Below are 24,258 nucleotides of genomic sequence, written 5' to 3'. Positions count from 1 at the left end.
TCAGACAGTATACAGTAGAGAGTAAATGTAGTTCAGTGGTGACAGACAATTAGCTGAATAACCAGATTTTTAAGTGTTTTCATAATGTGCAGTAGGAGGATTCAGCGCAGATGGTGGGTGGGAGGATGTTCTATAGTTTGGTGACAGTGACTGGGAACCTAGAGCTTTCTGCTCTTGTGCATTTGAATCTGGGAACTTTGAGGCAGTGTGAGTTGGCTGTACGTGATGACCTTATTGGGTTGGATTTCTCATGTATTTTGATCGGTAGACTGGGGCAGTGTTAGTGAGACATTGGTGGGTGATGGATAGATTTTTTAACTTGATGTGTTCATGTAGATGTGGTTGTGTTTCTATAGGCTGAGGGTAGCATGGACAGCATTGTTTTTGATGACTTGCAGTTTGCTTAAGTTATGCTGTATTGTGCCGGTGAGGGTTGCATTACAGTAGTCTAATCTGGATCCGATGACAGCTGGGGCGATTGTAAGGTGGTTTCCGGTGGACAGAAAAGGTCTGCTGTGATTTAAAAGTGTTATGGTGTCGGCAGCGGCTGAGGCTATGGCGTTAACTGGTCGGGTCATGTTGAGGGTGGCGTCTAAGTATATTCCCAAAGCTTTTACAGCTGGAGGGATAGAGATTGTGATTCTGTCTATCTTGAAGGAAAGGTATGCTAGGATTCATTTGTTGAGTAGGGCTTGGCTGCCTACCAAAAGGATCTTGGTCTTTTCATCATCACTCAAACAGAGAAGGTGGGAGGTCATCCATTCTTGGACTATCTCCTAAATGGTGATGAGTGTCGTGGAGTCCTGCACATGGTCACCTGAGAGTGGGAGGAGTATTTGTGTGTTATCTGTTTGGTTATTTTAGGTGATTCCAAGGGCATCTAGATGATTAAAGAGGGGTTTGGTGTATATGGTGCAGAGTGTAGGGGATATTCAGGAACCTTGTGGGACGCAACAGACGACTGGTCTGGGAGTTGCTGCATGTTCCCCAGTGAAGAAACACATTTTCTTCTGTTGGCAAGGAAGCAAGGAAGGACCAGATCCATTTGATTGCTTCAGGGGAGAAATTGGCTGTGGTAGATAGATGGTGGAAGAGGGTTTGGTGGTCTATGAGGTCAAAGGCTTCAGATTAGTCTAGTAGGAGAATAATGGGCAGCTTTCCCGTGATTCTGATGTCATCAACTGTGTTTTTGAGTTCTAGATGAGCTGATTATGTGCTGTCTCTTGGTCGGAAGCCTGATTGGCAAAGTCCAAGGATGTGGTTTTCTTCGAGGTAGTCTTGGATTTGTAGGTAGGCAGCTCAATCCTTTCAGAATGAAAGAGACAGTGGTGTTGGGGCATTAGTTGTTGGGGATGGAATGGTCGAGGGAAGGTTTCTTGAGTAGTAGAAGGATCCAGGCTTCCTTGAGGCTGGTGGGGACTGAACCTGATGTGAAGGAGGTGTTGATGATATGGATGAATGCTTAAGCACAGGACTTAACTGGTGAAGGACATGTGTTGCTTTGCAAAAATATGGTTTTAGGCCTTCCGACAGAGTGTGGAAGAAGAAGGGCGGAAAGGGTGGGGTGAGGTTGGTGATTGGGGGTGGTTTGTTTGCTGACATTTGTAACAAATTGCAGATTGTTTCAAGCAAATTTTCCCTTGTAGAGAGGGGATGTTCCCTATAAGGGCATCTTGTACCTTGGTGCACCAGACCCTGTCTTTAACTGAAGTCGGCCGGTGGTGAGGCCGGGTTTTCAAGTTTGCAAATGATGTTGAACAGTTAGTGTGTGTCAGACTTTGCATTGGTGATTCTGGTGTGTTAGGAAGAGGCTTTGGAAGTAAGTAGGGCCTTCTTGTATTCTTTGGCAAAGGGGGAGAAGAGGTGTTTGTTGCCATCTGATAGGACTTTTCTTCAAGCTGCTTCTGCGGCACGTTTTCTGAATGGGTGAACAGCAGCCATCTCAGGGATAAACCATTCATTTCTCTGTGTGGTGGGTTTGGCTTTGTGCTGTTTTACAGGGGCTAGTGCATTAACTGCTTATAATTTCATGCTGTTGTAGTGTTCAACAAGTGCGGAACGGTTGGTGGCGAAGTCTGTAGTATTCTGGATATATGTGAGCAATGGGAGAAGTCAGTCTTTGTTGAGATTCTTTGTGCATTGGGAGGGTGCTGCTGGCAATGTTGTAGTGGTAGTGTGGACGTTTGGTCGTGGGAATGGAAAAGCTGATAATGTGGTGGTCAGACCAGTGGCATGGTGTGCTTGAGAGGATTTATATGTTACAATTTGTGTCTGCAATCCAGTCTAAAGTGCATCCTAAAATGTGGGTTGGAGATATAATTTGTTGAACGAGGCTTAGATTACTTAGGGCGTTGGCTAGGGAGGTTGCATCTTTATTTGAGGGAGGTGTCTTTGGGCCTAGGTTGAGATCGCTTATGAGCAGTAGTTTGGTATTTGGTTTGGGATTAGATATGGGGAGCTGTGTGAGATCTTCTTAAAAGGAGATGGTGGGTTCTGGGTGTCGATATATGAGTTGCAGTGTGATGGTATATGTAGGTGATGGAGAGAGTTTGGCAGAAAGTATGTCACAGTTGGGCACTGGATTGGTGTTGGTGGCTCTAATGGAAAAGGTCTCTTTATAGATTAGTGCAACTCTACTGGCTTTGCTGTGAATTATGTCACTGTGAAGGCTGGAATAGCCTGGGGGGACATTGATTGAAAGGGCAGGTCCTGCTGCCACATGAAGCCAGGTTTCTGAGATGGCAAGTATATCTAAGTTGTTGTTGGTGATGGGCTCAAGGATGTCTGGGGCATGGGCATGATCGATCTGCCATTGATCAATGTGCATTTGAGTGGGAGTGACTGTGTGGGTTGCAAATAGTTTGTGCCGAGAGGGTTGTGGGTGAAGGGGATGGCTCTTTTGGGAGAGTATGGTGCTGAGGGGGGTGTGACACTGTTTTTGTTTGTGTATGTAGTGGAGGACCATGAACAAAGGAGTTTATTTCCAATTGAGGACGGAGATGGGTGCGGATGACATTGTGGTGTGAGGGACAAGGTGGTTAAGCATCAACCAATCTTTAAAAGGTGTTTTGGTTGGAGGTGGCTTGCTAGGAGAGGAGGTTGAAATAGGTTCCTTGGTGTGCATGGGAGTTGGTTGGCTGTGGTGCACAGTTGATTGTCGACCTCAGTGAGGAGAGTTATTTTGTAGGGGAGTGGTGGTATAAAAAGGTCAAGGCCTATGGAGGAAGCGGGTGGCAGTAGAGTAAGGGGTGTATGGCACGCACCTGTTAATTCTGTTCTGGCAGGGTGTGGAGGCATCCATGCCCAGACATGTCCAGACAGGTCAAGGCCTTATGTGTGGGCATTGAGTCAGGGCCGGTTTATCTGATGGCATATTTCCTCTTCCTGGTGTTGTTGAGGAATGGGCCAATAAGGAACTATAGGAGACAGAGCTCCTCAGAATGCTGCAGCACTGCTGGGTGATTTTGCAAGGTTGTCTGTGGCCGGTGAACTTTTAGGGAGTGTGATGGCGGGGGCCATCTTTAAATGGAGCATGAGCTTCTGAGCGTCTTCGTGGGGCTCCACTCATCTGTCCTTGTTGAGCACTGCAGTTGTTGGGTAACCAAGCTGGTTGGATGCTGCAAGTTAAGTGATCTTCTGATTGCTGGCCCAACAGGAAATGGTCTTAACTGTGGGCCTTGAGTCGGGACGGCTTTGAATTCTGCCATATTTCTTCTTCCTGGTGATGTTGAGGAATGTGCCAATCAGGCATTATAGGATATAGGGTTCATCGGACCGCTGGAGCGCTGCAGGTGAGCATAGAGGGAGTGTGATGGTGGCAGCCATATTTATAGGTCTTGATAAGTAGAGAGAGTGGACAAGAGACTGACAATGAAGAATACAGTGTAGAGAGTGTAGGAGGCAGAGGGAGAGTTTAAGGTATAGAAAAATAGGGGAAAGAGAAAGAGAGGATGGCAGAGTGAGAGTGAGACAGGTAAGAAGGATAGATTGAAAGATGGTAGGAGAAGGGATTTGCTCTGCACTGAAGGTGAGATCATTGCTAAAGGGTGATGTTGCAATAGGTAGTGAACTACTGAGATAAATATGTGATAGGTAGAGATGCATGGAATGGAATAGTATTTATAGAGGAATAGAGCAGCATTTCGCCAAGATGGTGATGGTGGAGCTTCCACTTGCTTTCTTTGAAACTCCCGGGCCTCCTGAACACCTTTATTAGGCTCAGTGTCTCATGAATAGTTTTGCACTGTGCATTCATTGGGCTCCTGTAGCTTCACATGAGGCCTCACCGCCACCACCTCTACCACCATTTTTCCTTCATTCTCCTACATTAATTAATTTCTTCGTTACCCATACCCCAGGATCTTCACTTTTACCACTAGTCTATCATTACCACACCCACCAGACTCAACACCAGTATTCTCAGCAGCAGCATCTGTTGAAACTAGTGGCAAATTGCCTGTCTGTCTCGCCAGACCAAACTGGTTATACAACTGTTTATTTTTCACTTCAAATTCTAGGTTCAAACACACAACTTCCACATTGACAGGTTCCTAGCATCAAGACTACTACAGTTGTTTATGCACAGTACCACATCTTCTGCCTTTAAGTATTTTTATTGTATCCACCAAAATTAACATAACAAAAAAAAACACTCACAAACACGGTGAGAAAGAAGATGCAGGATAAAGGGAGATTTCACCAAATAAATATAACCAAACAAACTGAAAAATAAAAAGTGCATGGAAGTGCAGTTGTGTGCAAAGTTTTTTGCACCATGGTGAAGGAGATTGGGTGTGTTGGAAGAGACAGCTCTAACACTCAGAACCAGGAGTGACAGTCCCTTAAAAAGATTATGGCAATGCATGAGTCAAAAAGACCTGTGGTTTGTGAAGCTCTGCAAAGTGCACATAAGTGCAGCTGCAAGTAGTCTTTTGCACCAAGGTGAAGGAGCATCGGAGTGGTGGAAAGTATTGTGATTTCAGTTGGAACACACAGCACCATGAGTGATGTTCCATTTAAAAAATAATTGGAGTGTATGAGTTAATACTCAGGAGCTGTGCAACGCACCATGAAGCGCATAAAAGTGCAGTTTTTGGCATATGAAGGCAGTGAAAGACTCATTGGGGGTCATTCCGACCCTGGCGGTAGGGGGTTAATGGCACCGGTAAGTATGCTGGTGCTGTTAACCCCCTACCGCCCTATTACGAGGTCCCTTAGCGGGTTTTACCAGCCAACCTTAGCGGGACCCGTTAAGGGACCATGGAGCTAATAACGGGCCGTTAATTTGCGGGTCCGTTATTAGCTCCTTCCCCATTCCCATTAGGCCCTATGGGGGCTCAAATGGGAATGGGGAATGGTTTTCAAAATGGGGACTTACCGGGTCTGCATAGGTCGGAATGTCCCGGTAAGATCCCATTCCGACACCACGGACCTGGACCCGAGTTTGCTAGTAGCACCATGGCTGCCTCCAAACTCGGAATGTTTGTATGCAACTGTCCAAAGAATAATGTGTCTGATCCTGTTACCCAGACTTTAAACAAGATTGCATACAGCAGTAATTATTGACCAGCGAGAATCAGCAAGAAACCTCAAAATACATTGCCTTGAGGGCATCTTTAGGTTGTTCAATATCATTTCGACAACAGTAATTCATTAGAAGTAATTTACTTAGAAGTAATTACTTCAAAATGTAACTATGATTTTTTTAGTTTTAACCCACAACCCCTTATATTTTTCTAAGTTTATTTGAAGTTATTACTTCGAAGAAAATTACTTAAAAGTAGTTGCTGCCGTGAAAACCACAGGATACCCTTTGGGCAGTGTCAAGTGATTTCTTCATCAACCTGTAAAACGCATTGGTCTTGGCTACTCAAGTTCCTCCTGGGTTGTCCGTTCGTCTAATTGGCATCTATAATTCAGAACTCACCAGACCATTATCTTGGAATTCCAAGGACCACAGCATTTTGTTTTAAAAAACATGGAGTTGAGGGACTATGAAATTATACTGCTTCAAGAATTGTGGCTCCAAGAAGACCCAATATAGGGACTGCTATTCTGCCAATTTAAAGAAAGCAAACAAGGAAACCAGGGGGATACCAGTTGGAGGTATGCTGTTTGGAATTGAGAATGCTTTTCTTGCTATGATATCAGTATTGAATTGTGTGCCAGACTTCAGAATGGCATTTAACCTTTCATGGCCTGATATGCAACATTTGAAAAGATAGACTCACGGCTGTCTTTTGGTTTATCTATGGCTCCTGAGACAAATGTTTCATTGCAGGGGATTTCAATTGTAACTGTTCATATCTAATGCACACATATTGGAATGACAATGATGTTATCAGAATTGTTCCATCACACTTTAACCGCAGAAGGAACAATATTGACCCTAGAGGTGGATGTCGGGGTTGAGTTTTGTAATGCATGAGGAATGATAATTTTCAATGGTAACATTATTGGGGATATTCCAAGCAGCTGTATGTGGTCTAAATATAGTTTAAGATTTTTTCAGGGTAATTCATAGAATCCAGCGCACAAGTAGCGCACGCGGCTGGCGCACAGCGTGCGCCTGCGATAGTCTGCGCCAGGCACGTGCGCTAAAACTGATTTCCGCGCACAGCGTATTCATGGATTTCATGCTCCCAAACCAGCCGTGGCGCAGAGAATCGCAGCGAGCCTGCAGCAGCGCCAGTAACGCCCCCAAGAACGCCCTCGCGCAAGGAAAAGCCATCAAAATCGCTAAATCATCGCTAAGGGCTGCGCTAACCCTGGACCACTTCACAGGGCAGGCAAACAAGGAAAGCAAAGCGGGCAATCTTCAAATCAGGAGTACGCGGGAAGTTCTACACGCGACTAGGCAGGGAACGTGAATTACAGGGGTACGCGGGAATTATCACACGCGAACAGCCAGGGAACGCGTATTACAGGGGTACGCGTGAAGTAGAACACACGATAGGCCAGGGAACGTGTATTACAGGGGTACGCGTGAAGTAGAACACGCGATAGGCCAGGGAACGTGTATTACAGGGGTACGCGGGAATCATCACACGCGAACAGCCAGGGTGCGTGTATTACAGGGGTAGCGGGAAGTTCAACACGCGATTGGCCAGGGTACGTGTATTACAGGGGTACGCGTGAAGTAGAACACGCGATAGGCCAGGGAACGTGTATTACAGGGGTACGCGGGAATTATCACACGCGAACAGCCAGGGTGCGTGTATTACAGGGGTAGCGGGAAGTTCAACACGCGATTGGCCAGGGAACGTGTATTACAGGGGTACGCGTGAAGTAGAACACGCGATAGGCCAGGGAACGTGTATCACAGGGGTACGCGGGAATTATCACACGCGAACAGCCAGGGTGCGTGTATTACAGGGGTAGCGGGAAGTTCAACACGCGATTGGCCAGGGTACGTGTATTACAGGGGTGCGTGGGAATTATCACACGCGAATAGGCTGGGTGGGCCCTCACAGGTGTACCCTGTACACCCTCCACGGCCCCTGCAGGCAGCCCACAAAACAGGGGACTACCCTGCACACCTGATCATGTCCCCCTGCACCCCCATCCACCAGGGGCACCCTCCACCAGGCCCCCACCCATGTCTCCCACCACCCCCACCCCCCAGCAGTGCAGGGGCACCTGCCATCAGGCCCCCACCCATGTCTCCCACCACCCCCACCCCCCATCCACCAGGGGCACCCTCCACCAGGCCCCCACCCATGTCTCCCACCACCCCCACCCACCAGCACTGTGGGGCACGTGGCCAGCAGGCAGTCAGGCAGCAGCAGATGGCAGGTGGGAGCGTGCTCAGGGCTCTGGGGGACTGTAATTTGGCCTCCTGGCCAGGAGCGTGGTCTTTCGTGTTTGAACGCGTGGACAGCCTGATAGGGAGTGATTTTGCACGTGAAAACCCCACACTCAGCGAATCGCGCGAAAACCCGTCACCAGCATATGTGCGTCTATAGTTACCTGCACGTGCAGTGTCAAAGCGTGTGATTGGTGAAAATGGATCTACACGCAGGAGTGACAAAGCGTGTGATTGGTGAAAATGGATCTACACGCAGGAGTGACAAAGCGTGTGATTGGTGAAAAGTGAGCTACACGCAGGAGTGTCAAAGCGTGTGATTGGTGAAAAAGGATCCACACGCAGAAGTGACAAAGCGTGTGATTGGTGAACATGGGCCAAGCACGTACACGCCGTAAGTGACGCTGTACGTGTGGGCCTGTATATAAGGTAGTGTAGAACACCATTTCCTTGTATGTGCTTTTCGTGGAGAGCGAGTGGGTGAATTCTGTACTTCTTGTCGTTTCACACGCGATTTACTTCACGGCGTTTCCAGTTCGTACTCCCTGTTACCTCTGACAGATTTTTCTCTTTTTCCTCTTGTACTGGTTTACCTGGGCCTGTTCCCTCAAACAGTGTCCCCTTCTACTGTTGTCCTGTCTCCTCAGACAGCGTACACATCTTCTTTTGGCGGGGGTGTTGCCAACCAAACGCGCTCATTTTTCACGCTCTTTTACCTGGCAGACGGTGAGTCACGCACGTATCTAACTTCTGTGCTTGCCCCGTGTGTAGCCTACCCCTTCAGAGGTCATTCTAGGCTGCGTGTGACACGCATACGTTCATTGTGTTACTGGATGCCACAGCGTAGTGCAGGGTTTTCCATCAGCACACGTGGTCTAGGAGGGGTATTGTGCACGTTCCTTAACTTTTCTGGGGTGCCTGTGCGTTGCGTGACCCGTCATCTTTCCCCAGGGGTGTCATATAGCCTTGCCACTGCACTAGGGTACGAATACCATCTGGTACCCAACCCCTTTGACACCCAATTGCCCAGGACAATTGTGCACACCGACTCCCATACGCACAATAACATCAGTGCCATGGTTGGGAGGCGTGCAAGCCGTAAGGGTGGCAAAGGTGGCCGAGCCACACGTGGTGGCCGTGGAGGATCCACTAGGGGACGTGGTTGTGACTTGCAGGGTGCCCCTGTCCCCCCCAGTCTGGAGGACCAGTCAGGGACACCCATGCCCCCCCCCCCCCAGTTGAGGGTCATGTGGCTGATACCAACCCTGATCAGCCCTTGTCGGACCAGCCCATTGTGGCAGCAGACCTGTCCGAGGGTGATCCCATCGCTGACATCCAGGTCAGCAGGTCCACTGCACGTGCACCGGTGCACATTGGTGTCATCAGGGCACGCGCATCTATGCCAGATAGGTCATCTGCTGGCCCCCGTAGCCAGGGTGTGGCTCCATCCACCCCACCTCTCATACACCCTGCCAAGACTGTGTCGGTCCTAGTTCATGCACCTCAGATCAGGCCTGACCCCATCCCACTACCCCCAATGCCTGCACCTACTCCCATGCTGAGTGTGCAATCCCACACACCCAGTACTGAGTCCACCACGGCTCCTGCCCCTAGTGTCCACAGCGGCATAGGACACTCTGGATCCCCACCCCCTTCCAAGCGCAAGAGGAAGAGTGCACGTCCGGCACAGGCTGATTCCCCAGGCACGGCTGCACAGTCCGGCCCATCAAGGAAGCCAAGCTTCACAGACGCCGAACTGAATGCACTTGTTCAGTATGTGTCAGATCATGATAGGGAAATGGTCATCGTTGCAGGGTCCAAGACCACACATGCCAGACGCCAGGCACACTGGCAGACCATTGCTGACAGAATAAGTGCCCTTGGAGTAGTGAGGCGCACAGCTAGTGATTGCCAGAAGCGCTGGAATGACCTTAAGCGCAGGGCAAAGGATAAGCTGGCCTCAAGTCATGCCGCAACCTTGGTGACTGGAGGTGGGTCCCCAGCACAGGAAATAGAACTCACACCACACGAGTCCGTAGCTGGATCCTACGTCACCGAGGGACAACTCCAAGGTGTGGGAGATCTCCCTGATTACGAGGCATCATCCGGTGAGTGCACATGCATGTGTGTATTATCCATGTGCATGGTGTGTGTGTGAAGCATTCATGTTGGGTGCCTGTCAAGGGGGTGTGTGGCAGAGTTGATAGTGGCACCCATGTGCCTCATCCAGTATGTTCAGTGCAACACCATCTGCCCACAGCACTATCCCAACTGGCAACAGTGCACATATGGCCCTACACCATGGAAGTTGCCCTTGAATTGTCATTTTGTCACTACATTGTTGCTCATACTCCCCTGTCTATTCATCTGATGTCTTACATACCATTCCTATACTTTCCCCCAGCCAATCAAGTTTCATCTTCACATGCCTGACATGCAATGATACCACATGCTAATGCGTCCTCTGTATATAAATGCCAACCAACATGCTGTCATACTGTGGATGTTGCCTTGACATCCACCTCCTACCTGTGTGCTTTGGTACCGTCTGGTTTCGAGCCCCATTCCCTCACACTCCATGCTGCTCTTCATGGTCTATCTTCCCTGACTTCTACAGTTCAGACCATCGTGCCCTACTCACGACACCTGCTTGCTAACAGTCAAATGAGGGCACCCTGCCCTCCAATGCGACCCACCCTATTGCTGACAAGTGCATCTGAGCCTATTCAAAGCCAACTCTCACTGACATCTGCTCATACATGCCTTTGCCTGTCCCATAGACCCTTCACATGGTCCCTGTCCTCTCTCCTTGCTCCTCTTCCACCATCAATGGTGGGACCCGTTGGGGTGTACTCCTGGCCTCCTTCCAATCCTCAGAGGCCACAATTGATGTGCATGGTAATGGGAGCATCTCAGTCCAAGGCCCTTAGGCCAACCTCATTCTCCTTGAGAAATGCTAGCCACATCTCATCAACTTCCTTTCCTCTCCTGCTGTCCCCCCTCCTCTCTCCTCATCAATCCTGCACTGCCACCCTGCACCCTCCCATGATCCTTCTCCGCCTCCCACTCCAACTCCTACACATGCTGCACCTCTGATCTCTAGCACTCCCCGTAAGTCCTCCAAGGCTGTCAACCTCCTCCACAATTACACTCCTTTCACTGCGGCTGCATCAGGCATTCCTCCGATATCTGTCACTTACATGAGGTTATGCACCTTGACATCCTTGGTCTCATGGAAACATGTCTGACGGCCAGCTCTGTCTGCATCCTTCACACACTCCTACCTGATGTTCAGGAGACCCTCTCGTTGGCCCGCCACTACTGTGCAGGGGGGGTGTGCCCTTGGCTTCCCTGAGGGTATTCCTGCCACTGTCACTCCTACTTAGACCTACTCCACTCTGGAATGGCTTGTGTGACGTCTCTCTCTACCACACCTTGACATTCACAAACTGTGCGTACTGTGTCTGGGAAAACTGGTCAAATGTACTACTTCCTTTCTGAGTGTCCTCACCTCTCCTCCTCACTCATGTCCCCAGACACAGAAATCCTCTTCCTTGTTGCTGTACGCATCCACCTGCATGCTTGTTGACCCCCCCACGTGACCTTTCTGTGACCTCAGCAACTCCCTCTCACCCTCTAGACTCCCGTCTGTCCCTACTCATTCTGCAGGGCACACTCTTGATGCTCTGATCTCATCTGACTTTCCCCTCTCCGTCCATCTCTGCACTCCTCTCTCCTGGAGTGATCACATTCTCCTCTCCTCCCAGCTCACCCTCACCACCCCACAGGCAAAGCCACCCTCACCACTGTCACACACCTTCTTGGTATTCCAACCCATGAAGTGTGTGTCAGTCGAGGCTCATGCTGCCAAAATCTCCCCCCCATCCAGCTCCCCCTTAGGCTCACTCCCATCCTGACAGGGCCCACTCCATGCTCCACTCTATGTCAGGTACACTGGATGTCTTTGCCACGGTCATGACCACCTGTCTGAAGCCCCATGCCAATGCAGAGTCCTGGCATGACTCGGATCTTGTGAACCCAGACCACAGGTGCCGGGTGGCAGAGAGGGAATGTCCTGCATCATGCTCATCCTCTGGCAAACTGGCCTGCCACATGCTCCAAAGGCAATAGTGCCTCACCCTTTTCACCAAGATGAGATCCCCAATCCAAGGGCACATATCTGCGGCATGTGACAACTCTGCAGGACACATAGAAATCTGCAAGGACCTTGCCGAGCCAGATGCAGTGTGTACCTCCCCTGTCCCCTCCGAGCCCACAGCACTGCATGATTGTCTCTGTACCCCTATAGGCCACCCCCCCAGCACTTGTCTGCGCCTAACACCATCTGCCCTTGACGTTAAGTCCTACTTACCTTGTACAGCACTTCCAGCTGCCACTTCCCCTTGCACTTCATTGTGCCACCCACCCCTGCACTTGCGTGACATGAATGACACCAGCACCAGTGGGATTGTTGACTGGCATCCCCTACTGCCCCACCACCCCTCAGTGCTCCGCTGTACCTTCATACATTTCTGGACCGGTGCTTCACGAATGCTATATGATTCCTTTACAGGTGATGGGGAGGTGGAATCTCATTGTTTACTGCATTTTGTTGATGTAGACAAGGCACTGTGCATCGTGGCCAATTTGGACTAGCAGATCCATGTACAACATGTCAACTTATTGATGTGATGATGCAATGTCAGGACCAGAGTGGTAGAAATCCAAAAAAGTTGCCCTCCTCTCCCTCTTCACTTGGTGGCTATGTCACATGCCATGGGCCTCATTCCGAGTACGGCGCTAACCAATGGCGCTATTAACGCCTTGGTTGACGCCGTACCCGGACCGGCAGCGCCTTGGTGGTTGGCGGAATTACCGCCCCATTCCAAGGTTGGCGGGGCGGTAATTCCCCAATCCCCATTTACCCTTCCCCATTCCCATTCTCGCCCCATAGGGCATAATGGGAGTGGGGAAGGCGTCAATTACGCCACCGTAAATTACGGTGGCGTAATTAACATCAAGGTCCCTTAGCGCCATGGTATTTAACGCCTGCTAAAAGCAGGTGTTAAAAGCACCATGGCGCTAAGGGAACTCGGAGTATGGCGGTAAGGGATTACCGCCACCGCTCTCGTTAGCGGTGGCCGCTATCCCTTAACGCCATACTCGGAATGAGGCCCCATGTGTGTGATGGCATGTGCCTTTGACATGGCAATCACCGGCCAATGTGTGATGGCAGTGCTAGGCAGCATGGTGAGCAGGCGTTGCTCTCCAATCTGTACATTGTATGCCCTGAGCCTCCCCTACAGACCCAGTGATGGTGAATGCATAGGAGGTCTCCCAGTCATGTGGGACATGTGTCGTAGAACTACTGCCTCTGTTGTTCATCAGCCCTTGTTGCATGCCATGGTGCTAATGCCTGTTTCCATTTTTCTCTTTCATGTCTTTGCAGGGGACGAAGCACTTGTTGATGCTGGGGATGTGGTGGTTGAGCCGTCCCAGGAGGGCAACCCGGGCCGACCTTCCACAAGTGAGGGACGTGGTGTGTTTGTGGGTGAAAACCCACAAGTGCTGCAGGTCGTGCTGTCGAGGGGTGTCTCTGGGGGTTCCTCCCCCGAGCAGTATTCAGGTGTAGACTCGGAGGATGACACCTATGTGCAGTCGCAGGTGAGTGTTCTTGGGAGAGAATCTCCTCTGTCCGACCCACCTGCAGCCGGGCCATTGCCCTCAATGGGGATGTCAGTGTCGGCAGCTCAGCCTCCGGTGGTTACGGATGCAGGGCCACACCACACAATCTCTGATCCTGTTCCTGGGGCTGCAGATCAGAGAGGGAATGCAGTCCTGCAGCCTGAGGCCTTGCCGGCACAGCAAGGCGCAGTCCGCCTTGCCCCAGGCAGGTGTGGTGCCCATCAACGTGGTGGCCGTATGCCACCTGGCAATACCGCTTGGGAGCAATCCATCTACGGTATGGCCAACCAACAGGCAGCATCATCCGAGATGATTGCACAGGCCATGGATAGGGTGGCCACTTCCATTGTCCCCCCAGAAAGGCTGATGGAGCGACTGGAGCAGGCTACAGAGTCCATCTGCCAGGCACACAGGGAGGATATGTTGGCGTCCAACAAGGACAGGGGGGCGGCACTGGCGACTCTGCGGGAATCACTTTCCATGGAGTCCCAGCGCCACAGGGAAGGCCTGAGGGAAGAATTCCATCACCTCAGGTCGACCCTGTTAGAGCTTGAGGCTTCATCCCATAGAAGGACAGAGGAGCAGCTGGAGCGTCTGACACGGACGCTCTCGGCCGAGATGCAGGCAACTCGTGCGGAGGTCAGGTCATCCCGGGAGTTACTGCATGGGGACCTCCGCATGATTATAACCCAGAACCAGAACTACCAGACCCGCCTGCTTGCAGCCATGAAGGAGCAAACTCGTGCTTTGCGTGGGCTGCCTCCCATTGTCACACCATCTTCTGAGGCAGCTCCCCCACCTCCTGAGTCAGCTGCAGGGTCTGGCCAGAGCGATAGCGACTCATCTCCCACAACAGAGTAGCCGTGTGGGCCACGAGCCTATGGGGTGTTTTAGTTTCCCATGATCCACACAGGTGGATTGTGGCGTGCATCCTGTCCTCGGACCTCATAGGTGCCCCCCCCCCCCGCCGGCCCTTTCATGGCCATTTTTTCTCAATTTTCTTTTTTCTTTTCCAAGAGTGTTGCCTTGTGTGGGTACCTGGGCATACACTGTATTGTGGCTGGGCACATGCAGGCTTGTCCTGAGTTTGGTTTAGATGCTTGGGTAGCAGACATCCACACCCCTCCTGCTTCCGTTTCCATGGGCTTGCAAAGGGTGTGCCCAAGTGACAGCAAATTACACGGTGACATTGGACTCCCATGAGCTGTTGGCCAGTCCATAGTCAATACTGTGTAGACATTCATAGTGTACATTGTTGTTGCACCTAACTATGCATGATGGTTTGATATGTGCCTCTACTTACATATGTTGCTCATGTTTTGCAGGTATTTCACACAGTTCTTCACACGGGCATACTCTCTGGAGTCAGACTACATGTCGGTAGATGTGCACTGACACTTTTGCGTGGCGCCATCACTGTACATCTGGACGGTGAGGACATACCAGCAGAATCAGGTAATGAGACTACCATTGATTACATGCATTGTGTCTTGTTTGGGTGGGCTTCAGGGTGGGTTGGTGTGTAATTTGATTGAAATTACTCTTACACAGGTGTGTAGTAGTGGCTCCAGCGCGGTTAGCTGTTCAAGTGCGGCTATGTTCCATTTGGGGCACAGCTATTTGTGACACCGGTGTCATGTTGTGATGGCCAGTTTGTTTGCTCTCACATACCATGACATGGTGTCCTCAGTGGCGGGACTGTGAAGGGAATGGGTGACATGGCAATGTTGTCATGTAGTGAATCGCCTGTGGCAATGCATATTTGATTGATGGAGTTGTGTCTTCTCGTTGTGATGCATTGCTGGTGTATGTGTAGGTAGGGGTGCACACATAGTGACACTTCCATGTTAACAATCTCAGGCTGATGTGTATCTGACAGTTTATTGTCAAGTAATTTTGTGACATTGTCAGGTAGTGTCATCATTGATTGTCAGATGGTATGTGCCAGAGCAGTGTGCACTAGCCAGCACTGTGATTCCTAGGTGAAGAAGTTGGCCACCAGTTGCGTACGGGCTGCCACCCCCCGTGCCCTTTCCCCTCCCATGCGCAGCGGGCGTGCATGTGGTTGTGGATGTGGGGGCACCACCATGTCCACGGGCAGGCCCCGGCGTGTTGCAACGTTGTGCAGGACACATGCTGCCACTATGATCCTGCACACTATTCGGGGAGCATATAACAGCTGCCCGCCAGAACGGTCAAGGGAGCGAAAGCGTGACTTCAGCACTCCGAATGTGCGCTCCACTATGCCCCGTGTTGCAATGTGGGCTGTGTTGTACCTTACCTCGGGTGGCGTGGTGGGGTTCCGGATTGGGGTCATCATGTGGGGGCTGATAGGGTAGGCACTGTCCCCTGCGGAGGTGGTGATGGGTATCATTAGTGGTGTTGTGTCATGACCCAGTATCTGACATGCATGCATGTGCAGTGGCATTCATGCTCACCAAGCAGCCATGTATCTCCATGCTGGCCAGCCTCCAAGTCCCGGCATAGTGTAGACATTCTGTAGATGAAGCTGTCGTGGGTGGACCCGGGATAGTTGGCATATACTGATGTGATTATTCCCTTGGCATTGCATACAACTTGCACGTTGATGGAATGCCAGTGCTTGCGGTTTCTATAGATGTGCTCTGTTGCCCTGGGTGGACGTAGAGCCACATGTGTGCAGTCAATTGCACCAAGCACTTTGGGGAATTGAGCCACACCATAGAATTCCTGGATGCACGTCCGCCTTTCTGCATGAGTCCTGGGGAGATATATGTGCCTGCGGACTGATGGCCGTGCAGTGATGATGTTCAAGACCTGGTGTAGGCAGCGTGACTGCGTGGCCTGTGACACACCACCCACTATGGCACTTGTCCGCTGAAAGGATCCAGTGGCCAAGAAGTGCAGTACATTCAGGACCTTCTGCAGGGGGCTGAGTGCTTGGGAGCACAGGGTGGGTGATGTGAGGTCATCCTCCCACTCACTGACCAGGTCCAGTATGATGTGTGCTGGAAACCTGTACCTCCCATACACCTGGTCATCAGGCATCCCGAATAGGCTGGTTCTGGGTGTGAATATTCTGGCCCTGACTCTCCTCCTCCTCCTCCTTTGGTAGCCCACTGCCACTGCTGCTAGGAACGGTATGTTCATCCTGGCATCTGGCTTGTTTATTGATAAGTGCGCAAATTAATGCCTTGCGCGTGTTCTAGGCGAGCGTGTGAAACTCGCACCCCTGGAATCTAGTTCCCACTCCAATAGCGTGTGGAAATTCCCACGCAGCAGGCATACAGGTGCGCTGACGTACTTGCGTGTGTAAGTGCCCGCGCACCCCTGAAATACACGTACATAGGCCAATGGCGTGTACGCGCACTTTTGGCCAATTACACGCGATGTAATACACGTACATTGGCCAATCGCGTGTACGCGCACTTTTGGCCAATTACACGCGATGTAATACACGTACATTGGCCAATCGCGTGTACGCGCACTTTTGGCCAATTACACGCGATGTAATACACGTACATTGGCCAATCGCGTGTACGCGCACTTTTGGCCAATTACACGCGATGACACTCTGACGTGCAGTATTTCCACGTGTGCTCCGTCATCACGTGCTGAGTGGGGAACGCCCGTGCGGATCACGTCAGACGCGCTTACGCGGTGAGGGACTCTGGTCCAATAGAATCGCGTATGCGTGCTGACGCACTTACGCGCTAAGGCCCTTTCCTCGGATTTCACGCTGACGTGCAGGAATTTCACGTGCCAAATCACTCCGTATCAAGCTGGCCACCCGAAAACACACGGAACACCACGCTCCTGCCCAGAAGGCCGAGTTACTGCCCCCCCAGTGCCCTGAGCAGCCTCCCACGTGCTATCTGCTGCTGCCTGCCTGCCTGCCTGCCTGCTGCCACCGTGCCCTGCCATTTGGTGCCTGCACATCAGCCATCTGCAGGGGTCCAGTTGCTGTGTCCACCCCTGCTGGAACTGAAGACTCCCAACTGGGATTACATCGCTCCACAGCCCAGCCCCAGGACCCAGTTGCCCACCCACACCTGCCTCTGGGGTTGCCATGTCGGGCACTTCGACATCTGGCACCAGTGGCAACCCCAGGCCAGAGGGGCAGAGGGGCACCAGCTTCAATGCCACCGAAGTTGGTGTCCTGGTGGAGCATGTCCTGGGGCAGTATGATTTCCTCTTTGGATCGTCCCGCGCCAGCAAGGAAGGACGGGAGAGGATCTGGGCCGACTGTGTGGTTGCCATCAACGCGAAGGGGGTGGCAACCCGCAACGTCCAGAAGATCAAGAAGCGCTGGGAGGACTTGAGGTCCAGGACCCTTGTGAAGGCCCGGCGCCTCGTGGAGGGGGGCCGGGCCCGCATGAGTTCCATCCAGAAGAGGGTCCTGGAACGCGTACGCCCAGCGCTCCACGCCCAGGTCCTTGAGAGGGAGGCCCGTCTGGAGTTGAGCGGTAAGTGTGCAAGCATTACTGTGTGAGACAGGGCATGTTGCGGTGTGCTGGTTCTATGATACTTGCCTGTATGTGTGCCATGGGCCATGTATGCATGTATGTGTGCAGGGACATCATGGTAATGCATGTGCGACCAGTGATGTGTGACCCACATGGTTGTTGCATGTGTTGAAATGTGGCATGGGGAGCCCTATGCAGATTTAGGACATGAGAGCATGCCAGTCTCTGTACCTGGACATGGATGGGGGTGAAGGATGGGTGCTGATGCCAGGTACATATATGGTAGCCATGTCTGTGTGCCTGACCTGCGTGTCTGTGACTTGTGCATGCCATGGATGCATGACACATGTGTGTGACAATGCACAGATTCTGTGACGCACCCAACTAACCCTTGTTTCGCCTGTGTTCGTTGTGTTTGGGGCCAGATGGATGTGACTGAGGTGAAGTGTGTGCATGTGATATGCATGAGCCATGATGCATGTGAGTTACATATCATTGAATGTTTCAAGAGTCAATTGGACATGCATGGAAATGTGCATGGCATGCACCATGCCTGTTACTGTGTGTGTTTTGCCTGGACTGACCCATGTGTTGTGGAGGGACATGATGGAAGTGTACTTTGACAGGGGTGCTCATCTGCTATTGCTTCCTGTCTAGGGGACCATTTTACAGTAGCCTGATGCTTGTGTCCTTTGTCTCCCTCTACGCAGCGGCTAGTGAAGAAGAGGGCGGAGACGGCGCTGTGGAGCAAGGCGGCGGGGATGCCCCCACGGCTGCAGCGGAAGGGGTGGGTGAGCCCCCACAGGGGCCTGCTACGGCGGGAGACGGTGAGGAGCCATCCAGGTTGGTGGTTTGCACAGAGGAGGAGGAGGCCGACACTGGTGCACACATGGGGCCTGGTGGGAGCATCCCTGCTGGTGCAAGTGGTGCAGTCCAGGGCCAGGGGCAGGAGGCAGCACAGGTCACCGTGGAGGTGCCTGTGCATGTCGCTGTCCCTGACCCTGTGAGTGCACCACCATGCACCAGCAGGGATGCCCCGTCCCAGGCCCGTCCGCAGGTAGTGGGGATGTCCATGTCAACTGACTCCCCTCCACCTGCGGCCGTGGGAACCCCTGGCCGTGTGGAGCAGGTCCTGATTGGGGTCGCGATGCGCACGGCTGTGATTCGTGATGACGTGCGTGCTTCCCGGGAGGAGCACGCACGTCATCACGAAGTGCACCGTGCCGACGTGGCCCAATTGGGATCGGCCATGTTCGGGGGGTTCCTGCATGTGTTGGCCAATCTGACGGCCCTCTCCTCCTCTGTGCAGGCTATCCACCGGTCGTTCTCCTTGCCGTCTTCCGGCCCAGATGCCACCATGGCCCCCTGTGGACCTGCCCCGACCAATGCAGCCAGCTCGGTGGGGATCCCATCCCTGCCACAGTTGGGAGTCGGAGGTCCAGCAGGGGTGGACGACACAGCAAGTGGACCCCAGCAGATGGAAGATGTGCCGGCATCATCGGGCAGGGCACGTGCACGACGGCGTCGGTGGTTACCATCAGCCTGGATGCCGTCGTGCTGGCAGAGGCAGTGGCGTCGGAGGCAGCAGCGGGCTCGACGTGGGAGGCATCATGGCTCAGGGCCATCAAGATCAGAGGGGCAGGCATCGGCCGGAGGGCAGGGCAACCCTGGCATGGCGGTGTGTTCCGTGTGGGAGGAGTTTGGCCAGCGGATAGGTGCGGAGCGGCAGCGGGCGGAAGAGGAGCGGCTCGCCATGGCCAGGGCGGAGATCTCCATGCATCGGGCATTGAGGCGGGCTGAGTGCCTCGAGGAGGCTCGCAGGGATTTTGGTGAGCACATGGGGTTGTCCCTGCGAGACCTCGGGGCCAGGACAGAGTCCCGCCTCCAGGACATTGACATGGAGTTCGAGGATGCCCTGGCCAGCATCACCAAGTGAGCCGCAGGACTAGCCCGCTGCCTTTGTATATAGTTTTTTAGTTAGTTAGTGCTAGGTTTCCTTTATTTATTTTTATTATTTTGGACCGCTCGGACAATGGCCACTTTTTTGTACATATTTATTTTATTAGTTAGTATTAGGTTTCATTTGTGCTGTTGGGCTCATGGACCCTGGAACATTCCTGTATATATTGTTATATTTTGGGAGATACATTTTTTAATTTTTTTATTGTTTACACCATGACGTAATGGTTTTTCTTTGATTTCCTACTACATGGTTTTGCTTTGGACAAATTATATTGATTTTTTAATCCTTTGTTTTTTGGTTTATCATTTTTGTTCTCGGACATGGACCTTTTATTTACTTTGCCACATAGTTGTATGTTTTATTGGTTTACTTGATTTGTGTTTTTAATACATTTTTATATTATCTTACACTTGTGTTATTTTCTCTTTGGTTTCTTACATGTCATGATATGGGTTTTGACATTCACTTGCACCCATTGTGTATGTGTGTGTGACGGACATGTGTTCTTTTGCATACTTGCCTTTGGGGTTGTGTCATGTGATTGCATTCACTATGTGGGTGCATGCAATCCTTGCCTGGGTGTTTGTGCTGGGTATGCTGGCCATTACTGCCATGATTGTGTATCGTCAGGACCTGGGGCCAGGGGGACATGGGTGGGGGCCTGCTGGCAGGTTCCCCACAGTGCTGGGGGTGGGGGTGGTGGGAGACATGGGTTGGACATGGGTGGGGGCCTGCTGGCAGGTTCCCCACAGTGCTGGGGGTGGGGGTGGTGGGAGACATGGGTTGGACATGGGTGGGGGCCTGCTGGCAGGTTCCCCACAGTGCTGGGGGTGGGGGTGGTGGGAGACATGGGTGGGGGCCTGGTGGAGGGTGTCCCTGGTGGATGGGGGTGGGGGTGGTGGGAGACATGGGTGGGGGCCTGGTGGAGGGTGTCCCTGGTGGATGGGGGGTGGGGGTGGTGGGAGACATGGGTGGGGGCCTGGTGGAGGGTGTCCCTGGTGGATGGGGTGTGGGGGTGGTGGGAGACATGGGTGGGGGCCTGGTGGAGGGTGCCCCTGGGGGGTGGGGGGTGGGGGTGGTGGGAGACATGGGTGGGGGCCTGGTGGAGGGTGTCCCTGGTGGATGGGGGGTGGGGGTGGTGGGAGACATGGGTTGGACATGGGTGGGGGCCTGCTGGCAGGTTCCCCACAGTGCTGGGGGTGGGGGTGGTGGGAGACATGGGTGGGGGCCTGGTGGAGGGTGTCCCTGGTGGATAGGGGGTGGGGGTGGTGGGAGACATGGGTGGGGGCCTGGTGGAGGGTGTCCCTGGTGGCTGGGGGGTGGGGGTGGTGGGAGACATGGGTGGGGGCCTGGTGGAGGGTGTCCCTGGTGGATGGGGGGTGGGGGTGGTGGGAGACATGGGTGGGGGCCTGGTGGAGGGTGTCCCTGGTGGATGGGGGGTGGGGGTGGTGGGAGACATGGGTGGGGGCCTGGTGGAGGGTGTCCCTGGTGGATGGGGGGTGGGGGTGGTGGGAGACATGGGTTGGACATGGGTGGGGGCCTGCTGGCAGGTTCCCCACAGTGCTGGGGGTGGTGGGAGACATGGGTGGGGGCCTGGTGGAGGGTGTCCCTGGTGGATGGGGGGTGGGGGTGGTGGGAGACATGGGTTGGACATGGGTGGGGGCCTGCTGGCAGGTTCCCCACAGTGCTGGGGGTGGTGGGATACATGAGTGGGGGCCTGGTGGAGGGTGTCCCTGGTGGATGGGGGGTGGGGGTGGTGGGAGACATGGGTGGGGGCCTGGTGGAGGGTGTCCCTGGTGGATGGGGGGTGGGGGTGGTGGGAGACATGAGCAGGTGTGCAGGGTAGTTCCCTGTGGTGTGTGCTGCCTGCAGGGGCCGTGGAGGGTGTACAGGTAATGCCTGGGAGCACACAGCCATATCGCGTGTGGAACTTCCCGCGCACCCCTGAAATCCACGTACCCGGCCATATCGCGTGTGGGACTTCCCGCGCACCCCTGAAATCCACGTACCCTACCATATCGCGTGTGGAACTTCCCGCGCACCCCTGAAATCCACGTACCCTGACTAATCGCGTGTGGAACTTCCCGCGCACCCCTGCAATCCACGTACCCGGCCATATCGTGTGTGGAACTTCCCGCGCACCCCTGAAATCCACGTACCCTGCCATATCGCGTGTGGAACTTCCCGCGCACCCCTGAAATCCACGTACCCGGCCATATCGCGTGTGGGACTTCCCGCGCACACCTGAAATCCACGTACCCTGACTAATCGCGTGTGGAACTTCCCGCGCACCCCTGCAATCCACGTACCCGGCCATATCGCGTGTGGAACTTCCCGCGCACCCCTGAAATCCACGTACCCGGCCATATCGCGTGTGGGACTTCCCGCGCACCCCTGAAATCCACGTACCCGGCCATATCGCGTGTGGGACTTCCCGCGCACCCCTGAAATCCACGTACCCTGCCATATCGCGTGTGGAACTTCCCGCGCACCCCTGAAATCCACGTACCCTGACTAATCGCGTGTGGAACTTCCCGCGCACCCCTGCAATCCACGTACCCGGCCATATCGCGTGTGGAACTTCCCGCGCACCCCTGAAATCCACGTACCCAGCCATATCGCGTGTGGGACTTCCCGCGCACCCCTGAAATCCACGTACCCGGCCATATCACGTGTGGAACTTCCCGCGCACCCCTGAAATCCACGTACCCGCCCATATCGCGTGTGGAACTTCCCGCGCACCCCTGCAATCCACGTACCCTGACTAATCGCGTGTGGAACTTCTCGCGCACCCCTGAAATCCACGTACCCGGCCATATCGCGTGTGCAACTTCCCGCGCACCCCTGCAATCCACGTACCCTGACTAATCGCGTGTGGAACTTCCCGCGCACCCCTGAAATCCACGTACCCGGCCATATCGCGTGTGGGACTTCCCGCGCACCCCTGAAATCCACGTACCCTGCCATATCGCGTGTGGAACTTCCCGCGCACCCCTGAAATCCACGTACCCTGACTAATCGCTTGTGGAACTTCCCGCGCACCCCTGCAATCCACGTACCCGGCCATATCGCGTGTGGTACTTCCCGCGCACCCCTGAAATCCACGTACCCGGCCATATCGCGTGTGGGACTTCCCGCGCACCCCTGAAATCCACGTACCCTGACTAATCGCGTGTGGAACTTCCCGCGCACCCCTGCAATCCACGTACCCGGCCATATCGCGTGTGGAACTTCCCGCGCACCCCTGAAATCCACGTACCCAGCCATATCGCGTGTGGAACTTCCCGCGCACCCCTGCAATCCACGTACCCTGACTAATCGCGTGTGGAACTTCCCGCGCACCCCTGAAATCCACGTACCCGGCCATATCGCGTGTGCAACTTCCCGCGCACCCCTGCAATCCACGTACCCTGACTAATCGCGTGTGGAACTTCCCGCGCACCCCTGAAATCCACGTACCCGGCCATATCGCGTGTGCAACTTCCCGCGCACCCCTGCAATCCACGTACCCTGACTAATCGCGTGTGGAACTTCCCGCGCACCCCTGAAATCCACGTACCCGGCCATATCGCGTGTGCAACTTCCCGCGCACCCCTGCAATCCACGTACCCTGACTAATCGCGTGTGGAACTTCCCGCGCACCCCTGAAATCCACGTACCCGGCCATATCGCGTGTGCAACTTCCCGCGCACCCCTGCAATCCACGTACCCTGACTAATCGCGTGTGGAACTTCCCGCGCACCCCTGTAATCCACGTACCCGGCCATATCGCGTGTGCAACTTCCCGCGCACCCCGGTATGCACGCACACGTTTATTTTTTCTCTCAGCGCGTGTCTGTGTTTGTGGGTACCCCTTTGTACGTCATTTGTCCTGGAGGGCCACAGTATTGGACATTGATCATGTCTGTATATAGGTGCTATTTGTTGGCGCACCTTTTAGCGCACATTTCTTGCAGGCGCAGAGACGCTACCGCCTGCTTTCTTGTGGCGGTCGTGTTTGTGCCTGTTTGTGCCTGTGCGCTGCTTTGAGCGTGCGCTTTTTTGCCCTATTCTATTCCATGAATACGTGTTGTATGCGAGCGTGTGGGCGTTCCGCGCACTTGCCTCCTATACTTTCCCCGTGCCGCCCACATTCTTCCCCAATCCGAGTGTTGTGCCCCATTTTATTCCCCATTCCGAGTGTCCCGCCCTGTGTTCCGCCTACTTTAGAGCTGTGCGCTGCGCTCGGAGTGATAGCGCAGTGGCCGTGGCGCACGACGTTGGTTGACCTGTGCGCCGGCCTGCGCCGCGCGCTTTTTCAGCGCACGTCCTCTGCTTTTCTTGCGCACGGACTTCCATGAATCGACGTGCGCTGGTTTCCC

This window comes from Ambystoma mexicanum, chromosome 4q (assembly GCF_040938575.1).
Source record: "Ambystoma mexicanum isolate Mex_15411 chromosome 4q, UKY_AmexF1_1, whole genome shotgun sequence".
Lineage (NCBI taxonomy): Eukaryota > Metazoa > Chordata > Amphibia > Caudata > Ambystomatidae > Ambystoma > Ambystoma mexicanum.
This window is presented reverse-complemented; position numbering follows the sequence as displayed.